Here is an 18182-nt window from a genome sequence, read left to right as displayed (position 1 = left end):
CTGCAGATGAGCTGAACAGCGGATGGTGCCTCTGTGGCTTCCTGAGCTAAGCAGCTATTGGAATTGCTCCCCATGTTAAATGGCTACTTTAAATGTCTTACAACTCTCTGCTGTATATTGTGAATGAGCACCATATGGCATCCTCCTGTGGTGAAGGATGGGCACATTCATTCCTTGTTGACTGGCATGAAGAATTTACTTGACATTTACTTATGGTAAGTGTGTGTTTGTGTGTGCGCACACACAGACACATGTCAGATAATACCCCAGTGCTATTTGGTTGTGAAGTTCTTGATAACAAAGGCAAAGGTAGATATTTAGATGAGATGGGCTATTTTGCTTATGTACCTCGTGTTTACCATGCTGGCCACGCCCACTTACTAGGATTTGGCCGTGTTTTGTGACACCGCATCTTCTTCTTTTCATGGCTTTTGAAATTGTCTAAAATTTACCAGTGTTGATGTGGCTGGCCTTCTTCAGACTGTGATTCAAGTAAGAGCACCTAGACTGCTGAGAGGTATTGAAAGAGCTGAAACTTTTATTTTAGATCTTTAACAGCATGTCAGGTGCTCCTATTTGACAGTTATATATACTTGAAAAATCCAACCAAAGTCAAATCCTGAAAAACCAAACTATGATATTTAAATGTGATTTAGTCAATGTTTTGCTGCTCATATAATGGGGCAACTATCTACTAGGGTTTTCAAACTGAGCATTTTTGTGTAATTAAAAATGGGTATGCTTGTGAATCTTTATAAGAATCCCTCAGTTTAGGAGTCTTTCTCCTTAAAGAATCAAATCCAAGTACCAGACAGTATCTTAAAATAATGGCCCAGTGCATTATAAATTAAAATGCCCTGGGGGGATGGATAGCTCAGTGGTTTGAGCATTAGCCTGCTAAACCCAGGGTTGTGAGTTCAATCCTTGCAGAGGCCATTTGGGGGCAAAAATTTGTCAGGGATGGTACTTAGTCCTACTGTGAAGGCAGGGGACTAGATTCAATGACTTTTCAAGCTCCCTTCCAGTTCTAGGAGATAGGCAATCTCCATTAATTAAATTAAAAGCACTTAGTTGATTTAGCAGTGTCCAATAGTGCGTATTGGGTTCTATTGTCATAATCTTATATTTGAGTGTGTCTAAACTGCAGTGCAAGTCTCAAACTAGTGAGAAAACTCTGGATTAGAGAACACAACTCTAGGGTAAGAGTTTTCTATCCTGGGCTTGAACCTGGCCTTCTGGCATCCACAAACCAGCGCACAGATGTGAGTCCAACTAACTAAATCCTAGTCTTCCTGGCTTCCTCTCAAAATGTGGCTGCTCTGGACCTTTGGTTGTGGTAAAACTGTCTTCCTTGCACATTTCTGAAAGGCTTAGCAGCCCACAAACACATGCTACCAAGACATCATTTTGGTCAGTGTACTGCCAGCAATATGAAAAAGATCACACTATGGACTGGTGTGGGTTAATGGAAGAAGGGGAATAGCACCAGTGTGAATGTGCTTGGAGTGGGGGGAAAGGCACTCATTGCTTGTGAGGGATATCAAAGCTTGGAAGAGGGACATGGGGTTGATTACCATGAAATATACTTGTGAATGTTCTGGCCTCTCAACTGATGGGGAGAGGAAAGAGGCTGATTTACAGGAGGAATAATGCAAGATAGTGATTGAAGTGTCAGTGGGCTCGTCTACATTGGCCCTTTTTCCGGAAGGGGCATGCTAATTTTTCAGATCGTAATAGGGAAATCCGCGGGGGATTTAAATATCCCCCGCGGCATTTAATTTTTTCCGGCTTTTAGAAAAGCCAGAAAAGAGCGTCTACACTGGCCCCGATCCGGCCCGATCCTCCGGAAAAAAGCCCTTTTCTGGAGGATCTCTTATTCCTACTTTGAAGTCATAATCCTTCGAAGTAGGAATAAGAGATCCTCCGGAAAAGGGCTTTTTTCCGGAGGATCGTGCCAGATCGGGGCCAGTGTAGACGCTCTTTTCCGGCTTTTCTAAAAGCCGGAAAAAAGCGGCGGACATTTTTATTTAAATGCCGCGGGGGATATTTAAATCCCCCGCGGATTTCCCTATTACGATCTGAAAAATTAGCATGCCCCTTCCGGAAAAGGGGCCAATGTAGACGTAGCCAGTCTGTGTAGCTAACTTTACTGAGAAATAGTGTTTACTTACAAATCCCCAGTTGTTCCTGATCATGTTTTCCTTTCACTGCACATGGGTTGATGTGGTATAATGATAGCAGTTAACTTTCTTCATAAAATAACAAAGCTTTATTTATAAACATGTATTAGAAAAGTACAACATTAACTCATTGTTAGGCAGGCCTGCTGCCAGTACCACAACAGCATCTAAAACCAAAAACAACAAATAAAAAGGGTGAATGAACAAGTGCAAATAGTCAAACTATGTACAAGACAGAACCCCCTACTGTATGTACCCAGCCCCCACTTCTTTTCATTCCACATTTTCTGCATCCTTGGTACCAGGGGAGGAGGGTGGAGGTGCCTAGCGATAGGGAATTAATATGAGGTACTATATAGGGCAAAGTTACCCGCTCCAACCACTGATCACATAGGCCATCCAGACAAGTCCACAAAGTTCCTAGAGTGCAGCACAGGAAACTCAGGCTGTGATGTGGTGAGGCAGCAGCTGGTAGTGTTGTGGCCATTAGTGACAGCAGCTACTCAAAGAGCCCTTTCTGTTGAGCTCCATCATCTGCCCTTAGTCACCATTGCTGTTCTAGAACTGTGAAGCAAGTGTCTGCTTCTGCATTGCAGCCTCAGTAGGGATGTAAGCGACTAGTCTTCTGTCCGATAAGCATAAGTGTATTGGATAGTCGAGTAGTGACTTGACTTGTTGCTTCCCCCCACCTTGATTCCTCTATCAGAGAGAGGCAGTAAGGGGGAGGAGCAGGAGCCAGTGCTGGGGGGAATCAACTTAAAAACCGGTTCACTCCAGCACTATCTCCGTGGGGGGCAGGGAAGGCAGAGGCACAGTAGAGAAACAGTGTGAGACTGAAATAGTCCCTGCTTGCTCTGGTTCCAACAGTGGGGCTTCTGCTTTTGAAATGTAGTGGGGTTTCTGCTTTTTAAAAATTGCCCAACAACTTGGTGGGAAGTAGGGCTTGGAATTGGGGGGGGAAGGGCTTCAGCAGCAATTCTACACAAAAGTTTCTCTATTGTTTCAGAGCTTCCATATTTTGGAGAATATCATAGTTGTGTGGTTGGCAAGGGAAGATATTCTTATTCCAATTCCAGGTGGGAAACCAGCAGTGTATGCAACCGAAGTATTCAAAGGTATAGTGACTGATTAGTACATCTATGAGTGGAGTAGGCTGGTTTGCTAGAAACATAGCCCTAGAAAATAAGCCCTTCATTGGAGTTCCTGCTATAGAAGTTTGCTGCTGTCAGTACCAGAATTGGATCAGAATTCATCAGAGAATCAGTAGGTTGATGCGTTGGCTTCCAAATCGCTTAGCTTGTTATGACCATGCAAATACACAGAGGACATTCCTTATGTCAGGAGAGCTCAGGGGCTCTCGTTGTAGCAATCCACTCAGCATGAGGGAGAGGGAAATTTTCCTTTGTCTTTCCCCTTCCTACATATTCTTCAGGCACTCTGTATGTTCTAGCACCTATCTCTTGTAAGTACAGGCAGATCCCGACTTACGTGGATCCAACTTATGTCGGATCCGCACTTACGAACGGGGCTTTTCTCGCCCCGGAGCTCACGGGCAGCGGGTTGGCGCCCGTGTCCTCAGGGGTGAGAAAAGCTTCTCCTGATCTCCCTGGTCTGCTGGGGGGGGTCCAGCAAAGCCGCAGGACCCCTCCCCCCCAGCAGACCAGGGACACCTGAGCAAAGCCGCCGCCTGGGCGGCTTTGCTCATTTGCCCGGGAGCAAAGCCGCCCAGGCAGCGGGACCCCCGCCGCCTGGGCGGCTTTGCTCCTGTCCTCCTGGTTTGCTGGGGGGGGGGGGGTCCAGCAAAGCCGCTGGACCCCCCCAGCAGACCAGGGACACCCGAGCAAAGCCACCACCTGGGCAGCTTAGCTCGTTTGCCCGGGAGCAAAGCCGCCCAGGCAGCGGGACTCCCACTGCCTGGGCGGCTTTGCTCCTGTCCCCCTGGTCTGCTGGGGGGGGGGGGTCTGCTGCTCGGGGGCAAAGGAACAAAGCCACACGGGCGTCGGGGTCCCTCCGCCAGTGCGGCTTTGCTCGGGTCTCCCTGGTCTGCTGGGGGGGGAGGGGGCACAGCTAGTGCGCCCCCCCCCCTCCCCCAGCAGACCAGGCTTTTGTTGCGGGACACCTCGGGTAGAGCAGCTGGGGTGCTGCCGGGTTGGTCCTGTGGGAACCTACCGGGCAGCGCCCCAGCTGTTCTGTCCCAGGCTCCAGATTCAGCAGCTGTTGAAACTGATCAGGCTGATTCCAGGAAGCTGGGGACAGAGCAACTCTGCCTCCGGCTTCCTATAGTCAGCCCCTGGTCAGTTTCAGTGGCAGCAGCTGAATCTGGAGCCAGTTCTGACTTACATACAAATTGAACTTAAGAACAAACCTATAGTCCCTATCTTGTACGTAACCCGGGGACTGCCTGTAATCATGTTTAAAGTCATGACAATCAATGGTGTGGGTTGGTTTTTTTGTTTTTTTTTGAGAACAGTCAAACAGTCAGGACCATCCATTTTACATTGTTCTCCTGATTCCAAAACTTGCCTTCCCAAAAGTTGTCAATTTCAATAAGGATGGAAGAGATATTACAAGAAAAGGAAAAATCAGCTGATATATTATGAAAATACAATGTCCTTTGACCAAGTGATATGTTATATCATGTTCCTCAGTTGTGCCTGCGTGAGGAAGAAACAGATTCCATAGTTTGCTTTTTGTTAAGTGGATTTATTATCTTTTAAATTTCACCTCAGATTGCTGTTGATGTAGACAAGTAGCTCAAGGTCAACATTTCCCATACAAGTGTTTATTGCCTTTGTCGTGCAGGTCTGACTTTGTGAAATAAGAGCTACCTAGCCTCCTTCCTAAGTAAATTAGCATGTGGAAAGCTGAACAATATATTACCTGGTGTACTGGCTCTAGTTTTGCAGCTGGAATTACCAATTACATTGCCTCATGTAGCCCAGCAATAACTATAGCACCTAGGGTTGCCAGATGTCGAGTTTTGAACCTGACAGTCCGGTATTTGAGCTTTCTGTCTGGGAAACAAATTGAGAAAATACCGGACATATAACTGTCCGGTATTTTCTATTAAGTATGTTTTATTATTATCATGAGTATCGGTACGTAGTTGAGTACTAACTGGCTGGTAGACATGCTCATGCTGTGTGAGCATGACTACAGGCCAGGCAGTATGCAACTATACAGTAAGGAGGAGGGGGGCAGGGCTGGCGGGATGGAATCCCCGGGCTGGACTTACCCATGAACCCTGCTGGGACTGTGCGTGGGACGGGCAGCTCCCCAGGTTCCCCCCTCCCAGCCAGCCCTGCTCTCCCTGATCCCCTCCCGGCTAGTTCCACTCCCCTCAACCCCTTCTTGGCCAGCCCTGCTTCCCGCCAGCTAGTTCTACCCCCCCCACGATCTCCTCCAGCCAGCCCCACTCCCCCCGACCCTCTCCCAGCCAGCCCCATTCCCCACCGGCTGGTTTCCCCCTAGCCAGCCCCGCTCCCGCTAACCCACTCCCGACCATCCTTGCTTCCTGCCAGTTGGTTCTCCCCCACTCCACCCCCGCCCGATCTCACCCAGACAGCCCCGTTCCCCGCAACCTCCTCCCAGACAGCCCCGCTCCTCTCCTGTCTGCCCCCCTCCCCACCTGAGATCAAATGTGTCCAGTATTTTTTTGAAACCATCTGGTAACCCTAACAGCACCCTGTAATTTTAATGTGCATTTTTTCCTTGGTTTGTCATTGTCATGGGTTGACTCACCGATGTGGCATCTCCTGCTGGCAGTACTGGGAATTAGCTCTGTTATCAGCAGGGCACCTCTTACTGGCTGGTGTCTCACCTGTCACTCCATTTTGTCCACATTTGGACTCTGGACCAGCATTGCTCCAAGACCGCAGCATTCTCTTCAGGACATGCCCTCTGGCAGAGCCCACTACAGTGGTCTTTCATCCCCCTTCTGGAAGTTATCAGCTGTCGTTCACCTAGTGCCTGCCACAGTGGCCAGCTGCAGCCTTTATCTAGTCCCTCGCTTCAGGGACAAGCCACAGTCGTTCCAGGCCATGCATAGATGGTGGTTAGACACAGTGCAAGGAGGAAAGGAAGGTACCAGGCTTGACCACTAATCTGGGTCCTGACCTAGAGACCTTCTGGCATCAGCCTTGTCCTGTCCTCCTCTGCTCCCCTCTACTGCCTCCTGTTTCCTGGGCCACTTCCCCTGTGACCCTTTGCACCTGACTGGCCTTTGAAGCAAGGCCAGCAGCCGGGAAGGTATCAGGCTGGAGCCTACCTCTCTAGCCTCTCTGAGTCTTCCCAAGCGCTGCTCTCCCAAAGTGCTTCTCTGGGAACTGGTCCTGCACCTTCTCTGGTCAGGACCTAACTGATTCTCCCTTCTGGGCAGCTCTTTATATATAGGGATCCCCCAGGAAGGCACACCCTTACTGGCTACTAAACAGCCTCTCCCTGACTGGCCAGGGCTGTTCACAGGCTTCCTCCTGCCTGCTTTAATTCCTTCTGGCCAGTGTGGGGCAATTGCCCCACCACACTCGTAATCGCAATAGTGACATTGGGTCCTAGACTTGAATGAGGGAAAAAAGTGTGTGCATGTAATGTGTGTGTTCAGAAGCCACTATGACAAACCAGAACAAACAATACAGTGGAGGATTCTCAAGCCGGCGTCGCTGTCTATTTGTTACACAGTATAGTTGGTAGCACAATGCTTATACCGTACAGCCAATTATTTGACACTGGAATGAACTGGCATATAAATACCTTTTTAAAGGAGAGGGTTATGGTGCTGGTACTTGATAAATAGTAGATTTTTCTCTGTGTTTTGGCACTGTGTAGTAAGAAGAGAACTTTGGTAATTCCTTAGGAGATCACTGAGTTACCTTCATGAAAAAGCCATGAAGCAAAACACTTTGTTGGGCACTATGAATATTCGAGTGAAGAACCAGGGTAAACCTCTGACATTGTGGTCACAGTCATAGGAGGATTCAATTTCTACTGCATATTATGTTTGTCCTATGTTGAGGAAATCTACAGAGTTAAGGGAATGGTGTGTACCAACTTGACTTAATTTTTGAAAAATCAATACAGTTAATGGAAAAGGATATGAAGAATGTCTTATTTAGGTTTAAACTGGGTTTATTTCAGTTTTGCTTTAATTTAGGCCTGATAAGACCTAGGTATATTTAGGAAACAGATTTTAAAACCTTTTTTTTTAAACAGAAACATGTGTATCTTCTTATGAACTCAGTCAGACACAAATTATAATTCACAGCAAAAAATTCTATTCAGTGCTACAAAACTGCAAAAATTACCCTATTTGAAGTTCCTCTCCATTTACTTCAAAAAGGTATTTCAAAGAATAGACAGTTTGAAAAATGTCCACAAATGAACTTGACATTTCTCACATTATCTATAAATGAATTTCAGATGTTTTTCTGTCTTTTTTTAGCACATAGACTGGAAAAAGGAGGAAAAGTCGTCTTTCAAATATTCAGGAAGGAACTGAGCAATTAGTGTAATATGCTCATTAAAAGTTACTTAATTCCTGTATGGGAATTAAAGATAGAGAAATAAAACAAATGCCATAGTGCTCTTCAGTGGGATTTTTATAATTAGTTCTACAGTGAACTGAGTTTGATAATGAATGACCAGGAAAAGTGAGATGCAGTGAGGTACAGTAGACAGAAAAAATGGTGCTGAGGTTTAAGTCCTGATCTGAGGTAGAAAAAGATAATAAATGGTGATGGGAATTATAATGGAATAAACTGTTCACATCTATGGTTTCCATTGGACACATCCAATAGGAGTGTAAGGTTTAAAACTGCATAGCTCTGTGGAACACTGGGAGGCAAAGTGCTTCATGACTTCAGTTTGACTCCCGGAGCTTCTGGTCTCACAATTTCTGGGCTCCTGCTAGTGCACTAGTTCTGTGAACTTCACTTTCCCTGCCAGCATTGCAGGTTGGCGTACAAAGGAGAATCATAGCCCTGTTTCCCCCTTGCCCTCTTGAGATCGCTGTGCCGAAGAGAATTAGGGAAGAAACAATCCTTTCACTTTGCTAAGCACAGGGCCTGGAATTCTGCCTAAACCCTAAGTGGCCCACAACAGGGGGTGGAGGAGTCTTAAGCCCTCCATCACTACCACATGCTAGTGTAACAGCCAGAGAGAATTTGTCCTTAAATTTTTGGTTTGAATTCAGCCCAAGTTAGCAGTAACTGAAAGTTATTACCTAATGGCAGTTGGCAGGGCTTGTATCTAATGCACTGGTGCATTCAATTCTTTTCCAGTTGGATATGATCAAACCCACCAGTATCATCAGCATTCATCTTGAAGCAACACATTGATTAGGAGAATTAAGTACCATCTTATCATTAGGATGCTTTTCCACAGGATCGAGAGCAGTGCGAAGAAGAGCTGGCATTGTATGTATTTAAATAGAGAGCTTTTGTTCTCAATACTGTCAATTTGGAGATGGCACTGCATTAACTTAATAATTCAAACTCTGATTTCTCTATCAGGTCACAGGTGGAAGATGTTACATTTCACAGTTTGAGGTTCTTCTTATGTCTATCAGATGGACACAATTTCCCATTCTGTTAACCATCAGCTTACATCCCCAAACATTCAGTATAAGGCATTTGAAACAGTCTTTCACTCCTGAAGAGGGGAACAAAAGAGATTTAACAAGCTATTCATTTTCTGTGATTATGTAACTGTTAAGTATTCTAGACATTTTCATTACTGGAACTGTCTTGAGACTCCAATCATTGTTGATAACGGTGTCTTACAGAGTTACACCACAGTGAATATAAAAGCCATCACGTCTGCCTGTTTATTAGATCATGGGATTACTTCTTGCTTTCATATCTGCCCTTATTTCCCCCAAAGAATGTCAACAGGGTGTTGTGTAAAATTTAATTTAGGCTTGTCTATATAATGCAGCAATGAGTACCAGAGGGATAGAGAGCCCTGTGAAGTGTTGTGCTGTAACTGTCCCATTAGGGGTGGGATACCTTTTCTGGGTCAGGAGCCCCAGGCTTACAGAAAAAATCAGTTTGAGGTCTGCTCACAAGTGAGACACAACAACAAAAACAAACCCCTCACTGATGTGGCCCCGACTGAGAAGGAGAAAAACGCTCCTCACATTCCCCCTCTTACCCTTAGGGGGACCCAGCCTAGTAGATTTTGTGTGCTCCAGCCCCGTGAGGGAGGGTGGCCGGCTGGAGCACCAATGCTGGGGTAGAGCCCTGGGCCTGCAGCGCTGGATCCAGACAAGCCAGGGGCTGCATCCATCCCCCAGGCCTTAGGTTCCCCGCCCCTGCATTAGACCCTGCTGGCATGTTCTAAAAGAAACCTAGTGCACATCAATGTAGTTCCAACAGAAACAATACTGTGTTGATGCTTTCTAGAAACATTTTAGGGCATATCAGCAGGGTCTATACGAAGCAATTAGAGCAAAATATTTTGGAGCACTCTACATTTTACACCCTTCTAGTGTGCATTGCCATGCCATGTAGAAAAGTCTTTACTTGTACCTTACAAAATCAAAATAACTTTTTTTAAATGTCTAAAGTTCTATCATATTGTATGTGCAGTTTATACTTACCATGGTAAAATAACTGAAAGGATAGGATGGAGCCTGGCTTTTTATACTCCAGATTAGTGGTTCTCAACCCACAGCCAACGGACCATTTGAGGACCAATCAGCATATAGCTGTGGCCCCGTGACATCTTCAGGGCCATATAAATAGTATATATATTGTATAGACGTGGCCCATGTTACATACAGAAAACTTCATATGTGGCCCACAATGGTAAACAGGTTGAAAAACACTCCCCTAAATGCTCAAAAATAATTATCAGCAGGTGAGGTTTAAACTTACTTTAATTTTTCTTCAAACAGAAATAATGTGTTAAAATTTCACAGTTCCATGTTCATTAAAATGCAGAATGTAGAAAAATGACTTCTTTATGAGGGTGAAATTTTTCAGATTGATGCAGGAGATTTTGCCATTCTCTCTTGTCCCCTCCATTGCATCCAATCCCCCAGCCTGGGGTGGGGGAGACGTGGCCTCAGGGGGAGCCTGTTGCTGGATGGCAGCAGAGATCAAGCACCCCCCCCCCACACACACACACATGCTCACTGCGTCTGTGCAGAGCTCACCCCACGGCTCCTCACCTCAGCAGTGTATTCACTTCGGTTCCCCACTACTGTGCTGAGTTCAGAAACTGTGGGAGAGTCACTGTGGGAGCTCATCATGGCTACCGGACCCACCTCCCCAAGTATTCACACATTTCCCCATTTGTGGTGGTGCTAGGAACTCATCCACCACAAATGACTATGGTTTACTGTAGTTTATTCACTAATAAATGTAATTTGGGGTGTTGTACTATTGCTAATGAATTTTACACAATTGACAAATAGGTTTTTTTTCACCCCAAAAAAGTGTTTTTGGGATTGACACAAATTCACCATTCATAATGACTGTTTATCATTCATGGTGTCCATTCATAATGACAATGAACAGGGATTACATCAAGGGAATAAATTGAAGACTTTATAGCATGGCAGAACCCTAGAATGTGGGTGACCCACATTTTCCTTTTTTCAAGATCAGTTAGTTGGGGAATTAGATTCGGGTCTCTCACTTCGTGAGTGAGTGCTCTGTCTACACTGCTTAGTTCATATGGGAGTCTTCTGCTGCTGCCTAGAAAAAAATCCATTTCACATGGGAAAAAACATGTATCACTTAACCTGAAATTGATTAGTTGAATTTGTTTACTATGTTGGATTCAGTGTCCAGGTTTTCTTTAAAAAAAAAAAAAAAAGTGTGACAGCAAATCAAAAAAATCAAGTATTCACCCAGCTCTGTTTTTCATATTGTTTCCTGTAATGTCTCAATTTATTATTTTTAAACATCCCAACTGTGTTAGGCACTTGATAGAAACAGGTAGCTATGGCTCCCCCTGCAAAGAATTTATTGTTAAAATGCAGAGACAAGAAATGAGTCTCATAAAATGACAAAAGGAGACAGGAGAGAAGGAGGAGGAGTATAAAAAGCTATAATACTGATCTCACACAGCATAAATACCTGCAGATGATCTGTTCAATTAGTTTTTAAATAATTTGAACTCGTTTTTCATAGGCAGCAATGAAAAAAATGACTTCTCTGAGGAATCATGAGGCGGCGAAAAGGTGGTTAACAAATTGATTCAAGAAAATTATTCAATGCATGAAAAATGTATTGAGCCAGGTATGGGAGAAAAAACAAAAGGGTGATTGTGGACAGGAGATAAGAAATGGGATCAAGGTCTCCAGGAAAGATAGAGATTTAGGCTGTGTTGTATAACCTTGAAAGAAAACAAATGACCATCTAAAGCCATTTAGTGAAAAATCAGTGGAGGAACTAGGGATGTTAAAATGAGGTTATTTTACTAATCAAGTAGTCGATAGAATTTTTATACAGAAGCAGCAAAGTGAGGGGGAAAGTGAATAGTCTGTGATTAATTGACTACTCTTTTGCATTCCTAGAAGAAACTCAAGAAGCAAGGAGGTGAGAGTCTCTGGTTTCTGATTTTCCTCAAACATGTTATGCCGTGTGAAAAATTGGTATTCTATTGTAGGCAGTAGAATATGATGGCCATCAGATTGAAGACTTCCCAACTCAGTGCAAGCAAGTACAGCCGGTCCCTTAGTTGTGAACGGTCGACTTACGACCGTTCGCAGTTACGACCAAAAGTGTCGTAAATGGCGGACCCCGAGTTACGAATGCGATCCGCATTTACGAACAGCGCGGTTGCGTGTAACTCAATGGGGTCCAACTTACGAACAAACCGAGTTACGACCAATTGCTTGGTCTGTAACCGGTTCATAAGTCAGAGACAGGCTGTACTTCCAGCTTGAAAATAAAAGAGAAACATTGTAATATCAATCTTCCTCTTTGTAGAATTATGTGTCTCAAAGCTTCTTTGCCTGAATGTAAAGGAGGATCCACTCTTTATACAGAAGCATGCGTTTTAATATAGCCAAGTGCACTGCCATATGTCTAGAAAAATATAATTAAGGGCACACATGCTGGTTGGTGGTTTGCATCCTGCAGAGCAGTGATTCTCAGAAGAACTTGGTGGTCATAACCAGTTGAATAGAGTGGAATAGAGATGACAGTTCTATTTTGCAGAAGTTTTCAGAATTTGTTTTCCTGCCACATTAGAATCAAAAGAAGCCTTTTGAGTGTTTTTGCAGTAAGTGCAGTTGGGATGGGGGAAACTGCTCTGCCTCATTTCTACCTGTGGGTTTTTTTTGTTATCACATATTACTGCAAATTGGCTGGAGCAGATCCATACCTACTTCCATAAATGCCAAGCTGTAGAATTTGCTTTGTGAAAACTGATGTAAATATGTATCTGTGAAATACTTCATTTTGACAAAACAGCATACTTTCCAACCAACTATACAAGTCAGCATGAACTCTCATTTCAGTGTGGTTTCTAAAAGGGCAAATATGGTCCTTGGATATAATAGATATATGCTGAAGAGACATAATGGTGATGGCATTGCTTCCGCTTCTGGTAATAATGAGATCATTCCTGGAATGCTGTGTCAATTTCTGGCATCTATATGTCATAAAGGAAGCTGAACAATTGGAGAGAGTTCAAAAGAGATCTGCAAGAATGTTTTGAGGTTTGGAAAACCTGTTGTACAGTGAGAGATTTAAGAACAAGATATGTTTAGTTAAAAAATAAGGTTAAAAAGGGACTTGTCAATGGCTTAGATCAGGGGTCTGCAACTCCCAGTCTGCACTGCCAGTCCTGGATGCGGTGATTGTGCAATCCAGACCAGGACTCCCGGTGGGCTGACAAATGAGGGGACTGTTGGTTACCAGCCTCCAAGACCCACCCCTCCGCATCATCATCCCACTCTTTCCACCATGACACCCTGTCTCCAGAGCGTGCGCCTTTGGGAATCTTCAGGTGCAGCTGGTACCATGTGGTAGCAGCAATCACGCCTTCCCATAGTCTCTGCAGTGGCAGGAGCTGCAGGGGAAATGGAGTATGCTGGGCGGAAGAGGGATGGGGCAATACTGGGAAGAGGCAGGACTTTGGGGCCAATAATGGATAGGACCTGCCAGGAATCCTGTGCCAGATTGTAGAATCACTTTGGCTAAGACTGGCCCACAGGTTAGGAGTTTGAGACCCGTGGTTTAGATTTTTTTTACATTTAATAAAGATGTGACAAGATCCAACATCTGAAATTTGAAGTTGGACAAAATCAGATTGCAAATAAGGTGCAAATTCTTAACAGAAGCAAAACTGACCATTTGAACAAGTTATATAGGGATGTGGTCAATTTTTCACCACTTGAAATTTTGAAATCAAAACTGAATATCTCTCTAATAGATCATTTCTGGTTGAGCTGAAGCAGAAGTGAGTTGCACTGGACTTGCTTTGTAAAATTCTATGATATTATGCTGCAGGTCTGACTAGATGAGCATAATGGTCCCTTCTATCCTGAAAATCTATAAATCTATAAATAAGAGCTGCTCAGGAAGAAACTGACCTGGAAAGATTATCATTATGATATTGTTAGTTAGATTTTATTCATTCTCCCTGCTAAGACTTTCAGAAATAATAGGAAAAACACAGGGCTAAATTCTGTGAAGGTATGAAGAGACACAACCCATCTGTACAAAAATATCTTAATTAGTGAAGGCTGGTATGTGTTAATAGCACTCTGACTTGGATAGAGAGATTACAAGTCAGCTAAATAGATTAGGTTTTTGTATTCTTGTTGGATTTATTTCTTCATTATTCAGAAGATTTATTCAATAGCAAACTGCAGATGAGGTAAATCCATTTTTTCATAGTATATCTGACATACTGATATCAAACTTTCTGATATCAGTGTGTAGAACTGGACAGTGAGACGATGTCATCCATGTTAATTCTAGTGATGGCAAAGCGTGGGAAACACCCTTCAACAGCAGAGCCAGTGGTCAGGAAGCCATGTGATAAGCACAGGCACACAGCAGACATTCTTTCTCCATAATGTAGGCAGACACTCAAAATACATCTGTATCTGACGTGAAAGGCAGGATCCTGAGCTTGTGTGGTTCTAGCTTGTAGGCTAAAAATAGAAGTGCAGCACAGGCAGTAGATTGGGCTAGCTGCCCAAGTATATACCCCCCCAAATCAAACATAGAGTAGCCACAGGTTCCCCCTTTTCCCATGCAGTGAAGGAAGATAATCATATTCAGCCTGATTCCTCACTATAAACATGCAGACACTTATTTTGTGTGCTGGTTGCTGGTGTAGGGAAATGAGTGCTTGGGGACTATGCCAATGGGTGGGTGGAGCTGGAACTCAGCCTTCAGACATTTTTTTTTCTCGTTATTCATCCGGAGCCCAGTGCATGTTTATTAGTCCTGAAAGCATTTGTACTGGTGTTGCCAAAGTGTTTCTCTGTCCCAGGAAGATTTTTTTTTAAACCTTTACCTTTAAAGCATCAGTGTCATTGAATTTCTTAATTATTTTCTCAATATTTGTTGATAATGAAAGTTAATTATGTAAAGCTTAAGGGTAATATTCACACAATGGCTGGTGGCATCAGTTTAAAAAAAATCTGAGAGGGCAATTGTATCTCATGCGACTGCTGATGTCATAACCTCTTTCAAATGGAGGTACTGTGGCCCTGTGAAGTTAAGATGTGCTCTTCTCCCCTGTCCCTGGCCATGGACAAGTCAGTTAACCTCTCTATGACCTGGTCTACATTGGGAGTTTAGGTTGAACTTACCCACATTAGATAGATTTTACTAAACAGTGAATCCAGACCACCAAGTCCATTCCATCAACTTAAAGGGCAGTGAGTCAATTTCTGTACTCCTACTTTCATGAGGAGTAACCACTAAATTTGATCTTGCATGATTGACTTTAAGGTAGTGCAAACACAGCACTTTGAAAATAGGTATTCTTGGACTCTGGAAGGTGCCCCACAGTGTCCCGCAGTGACATCTCTCTCCACAACTTTAAATTCTATTGCTCTCCAGGTGAACAGGAAAAGCCACGGGAAAATTGGAATTTCATTTCCTCTGTGGCCAGTGTGGTGGTCAAAGTAGGCAGCACACCTCAGCAGCACACCTGAATGTGACTAATGCTTTCTTAGCAAGTGGACTACCCATACTAGCAACAAAATCTCTTAATTAACTAACAAATATCTATACAACCATCTTGTTACACTTACAAAGATATGATCCCTGCAGTTATGCTTACAGTTTTAGCGGCAAAACTAGTGCAAGTCAAGCTTGCATAAATAAGCAATCAACTTTTTTTTTCATTTAAGAACTTATTGGACAATTTTTTTAACTTTATTTTCCACTCTACATCATTGATCAAAATGATTTCTTTTCTTCATGACAGTGATTAATTTGTGCCAGACCTAAGCCTCGGCACCTCTAAGCTTGCTGTGTCAATTATTAGAATCAAAAAAATTACTTGATCCCTGGAACCTACTTGCTCCTTCCCCGGCACCTCTTTCATTACTAATTTAATGCTGCAACTCAATTAGTTTTTCTCCTCTTACAAGCAATTGACAAAGAAAGAAAAATGTGTTTGTCCCTTTTTGTTTTTCATGGTGAATAAACAATGTACTAGGTTTTTTTGGGGGGGGAGGGGAAGAGGGGTTCGCACTTGTATTTCTAGTCTTGTCTTGCACTGAGAGGCTACATCTAGACTGCATGCCTTTTTCAACAGAAGCTTTGTCGACAGATACTGTCAACAAAGCCTCTGTCAAAAAAGAGCGTCTAGACTACAATCAGTATTGTCGACAATGTAAGCCACTTTTTCAAACGAGAATCTTGATGCTCTCTTTTGAAAAAGCACAGTTTGCATGCAATAGCGCCTTTTTTCAAAAGAGTACTTTCGAAAAAAGGCATTATTCTTCATAAAGTGAGGTTTACCGCTGTTGACAAAAGTGCCGCCTTCTGTCATCTGTCAACAGAACGTGGAGGTAGTGTAGACGCAGGTATAGTTTTGTTGACAAAAGCCAACTTTTGTCGACAAAACCCTGTAGTCTAGACACACCCAGAGAGATTGTGAGAATGTCTGTATTTTGAGCCAGAGATGTAATTTCCAGCTTGTGGATACATACCTGTGCTAGCTCTGTGGCAGCAGGAACAAAAGGAAGGACTAGCCACCCCAAGTATGTACCTAACATGTTGGACAGGATCAGACTCCAAGTGACTAGCATCCTCTGCTGCTCAAATTGTGGGGTGTGCGTGTATGTACTAGCTCAATGAGTGTCTTTTTGATACGGAGCTCCAGCTCAAAGTATAGCCATACCTTCACATAACTGAATAACCAGTGAAAACATGACTTCATGGGAACTCAGAGACTAAAGTTTTAACAGTTGAGAAAGGAATGAATTTTTCCATTCAAGGAGTCCCAGCTCAGAATCAGCATGGTCTGAGACTCCCCCAGTGCTATGTTTTTGTTCCAGATTCTCCTGATATTCTACTAGCACCTGTATAGCTCTGCTTGTGCTAGTAATATTGGGAACATTAGTGTAGACCAGCCACCTGCATTTTTGCCATCAGGTTTAGATAATGGGTATGCTTACATATTATAACTTTGCAACTCCTGTCACGGTGTTATTGAAAAATGACTAAGAAAGCCATCACTGTTCGAAAGGGGCATATTTACAGAAAACTATTCAGCAGTCCCAAGCTTGTATAATAGTTATAGTATATTACCAGTGTGAAGATTAAGTGGAAAAGCTGCTGCGTTTGTGATGGTTCTCCATTGTTACATTTTGCAATCCAAAGACATCCTAACTGTGATCACAAGTACTCTTGAGACTGACAGTAAATTTATTTTTATGACAAGCTTATTCTCACATTGGATGCAGTCTTTATTTAAGCAGAATGTCAAACCAGTTGTGATGTAGTGAGATACAGTAATCAGACAGGTGATAGCCTGTCATATATAGGCTAGCTATGACTATTTTAAATTGAGATTAATTGTAAATTAGGAGAATTTTCATATTGTGCTCACAGGAACATTTTCCAGGAATGTCAAGTATTGTTATAAATGGAAAAAAATAGATTTTTGGGGACTCAGTTGTGCAGTAACAGGACATTCATTATAATAGAAACAAGGAGTCTGATGATTAATGGTTAAATATGTAAGAGGTAATGTAGTTTAGTAGTTGCAGGATTCCTGCGTTCTATTTGGAGCTCTGCAGATAGGTTTCTGTATAATGTTGGCAACTCATGTAAATTAAAATACAAATTACTTTGCAGAGTATTTATGACTATTGAATGTAAAATCTATTTCCCCCCTGATTTCTCCACTGAATTACAAGTATAGGAGTATAAACAGGAGGCATTCTAGTCTCTCTCTCTCTCTCTCTCTCTCTCTCTCTCTTTTGGTTTTTAAAAGATAAGGTGCGCAAACAAGATTGTAAATAATCTGATTGACTCACTAAGTCACATAGATTTTAGAAAGTAGAAAGAGAACTACATATGTTTACATAGCTACAATATTTTGGTGAATGTTGCTGTTATAGTATAAGCGCATATGCTGCAGCACTTCAGACATTATAAAAGCATGTCTTTGATGTATAGTAAATGTTTTTTCTTTGAAGAAATTTATTTCTGTGTCAGTAATTAACTATATGTATTTAAGAGTTGCATCATCACTCAGACATAAAATGAATTATTTTAATTGAATTTAAGTGAATACTTCATGAGCTTTCTGTGGTATTTTAAAATCAGCATAGCGTGTTGCATCAAATATTTTCAAGAAACCTTCTCTCTGTCACTATAAGTGCCAAGTACTCTGAAATACAAAGAAGATAGTGCTATTGAACTAATAAGTAACCTTAGGACTCAAAATCAAAGCCAAGATCTTTGGTTAATAAGAAAGGTTTGTACTGATTGAGTTCTCTGAGGTGGAGTCAGTCCTACTAAGTAAATCAACTTTATTACACTATTCATCAAGCTTGATTGGCAAAATTAAAAC

At 42.8% G+C, this 18182-nt stretch overlaps 1 protein-coding gene across 2 annotated transcripts in view; it reads left to right on the top strand.

Moving 5' to 3' along the window:
- The window catches only part of PRR16 (proline rich 16), a 241397-nt gene that overhangs the window by 155785 nt on the left and 67430 nt on the right, over nt 1-18182 (top strand). Inside the window, exon 3 of one of the 2 annotated variants that reach the window (XM_006128884.5) lies at nt 7-215. The exons of the other annotated variant lie outside the window; for it this stretch is intronic. The gene's annotated coding sequence lies outside the window, so the exon portion shown is untranslated. The remainder of the gene's footprint in view (nt 1-6; nt 216-18182) is intronic. 2 annotated transcript variants of the gene reach the window in all.

Source organism: Pelodiscus sinensis, chromosome 6 (genome assembly GCF_052426305.1).
Source record: "Pelodiscus sinensis isolate ZL-2025 chromosome 6, ASM5242630v1, whole genome shotgun sequence".
Lineage (NCBI taxonomy): Eukaryota > Metazoa > Chordata > Testudines > Trionychidae > Pelodiscus > Pelodiscus sinensis.
This window is presented reverse-complemented; position numbering and strand designations above follow the sequence as displayed.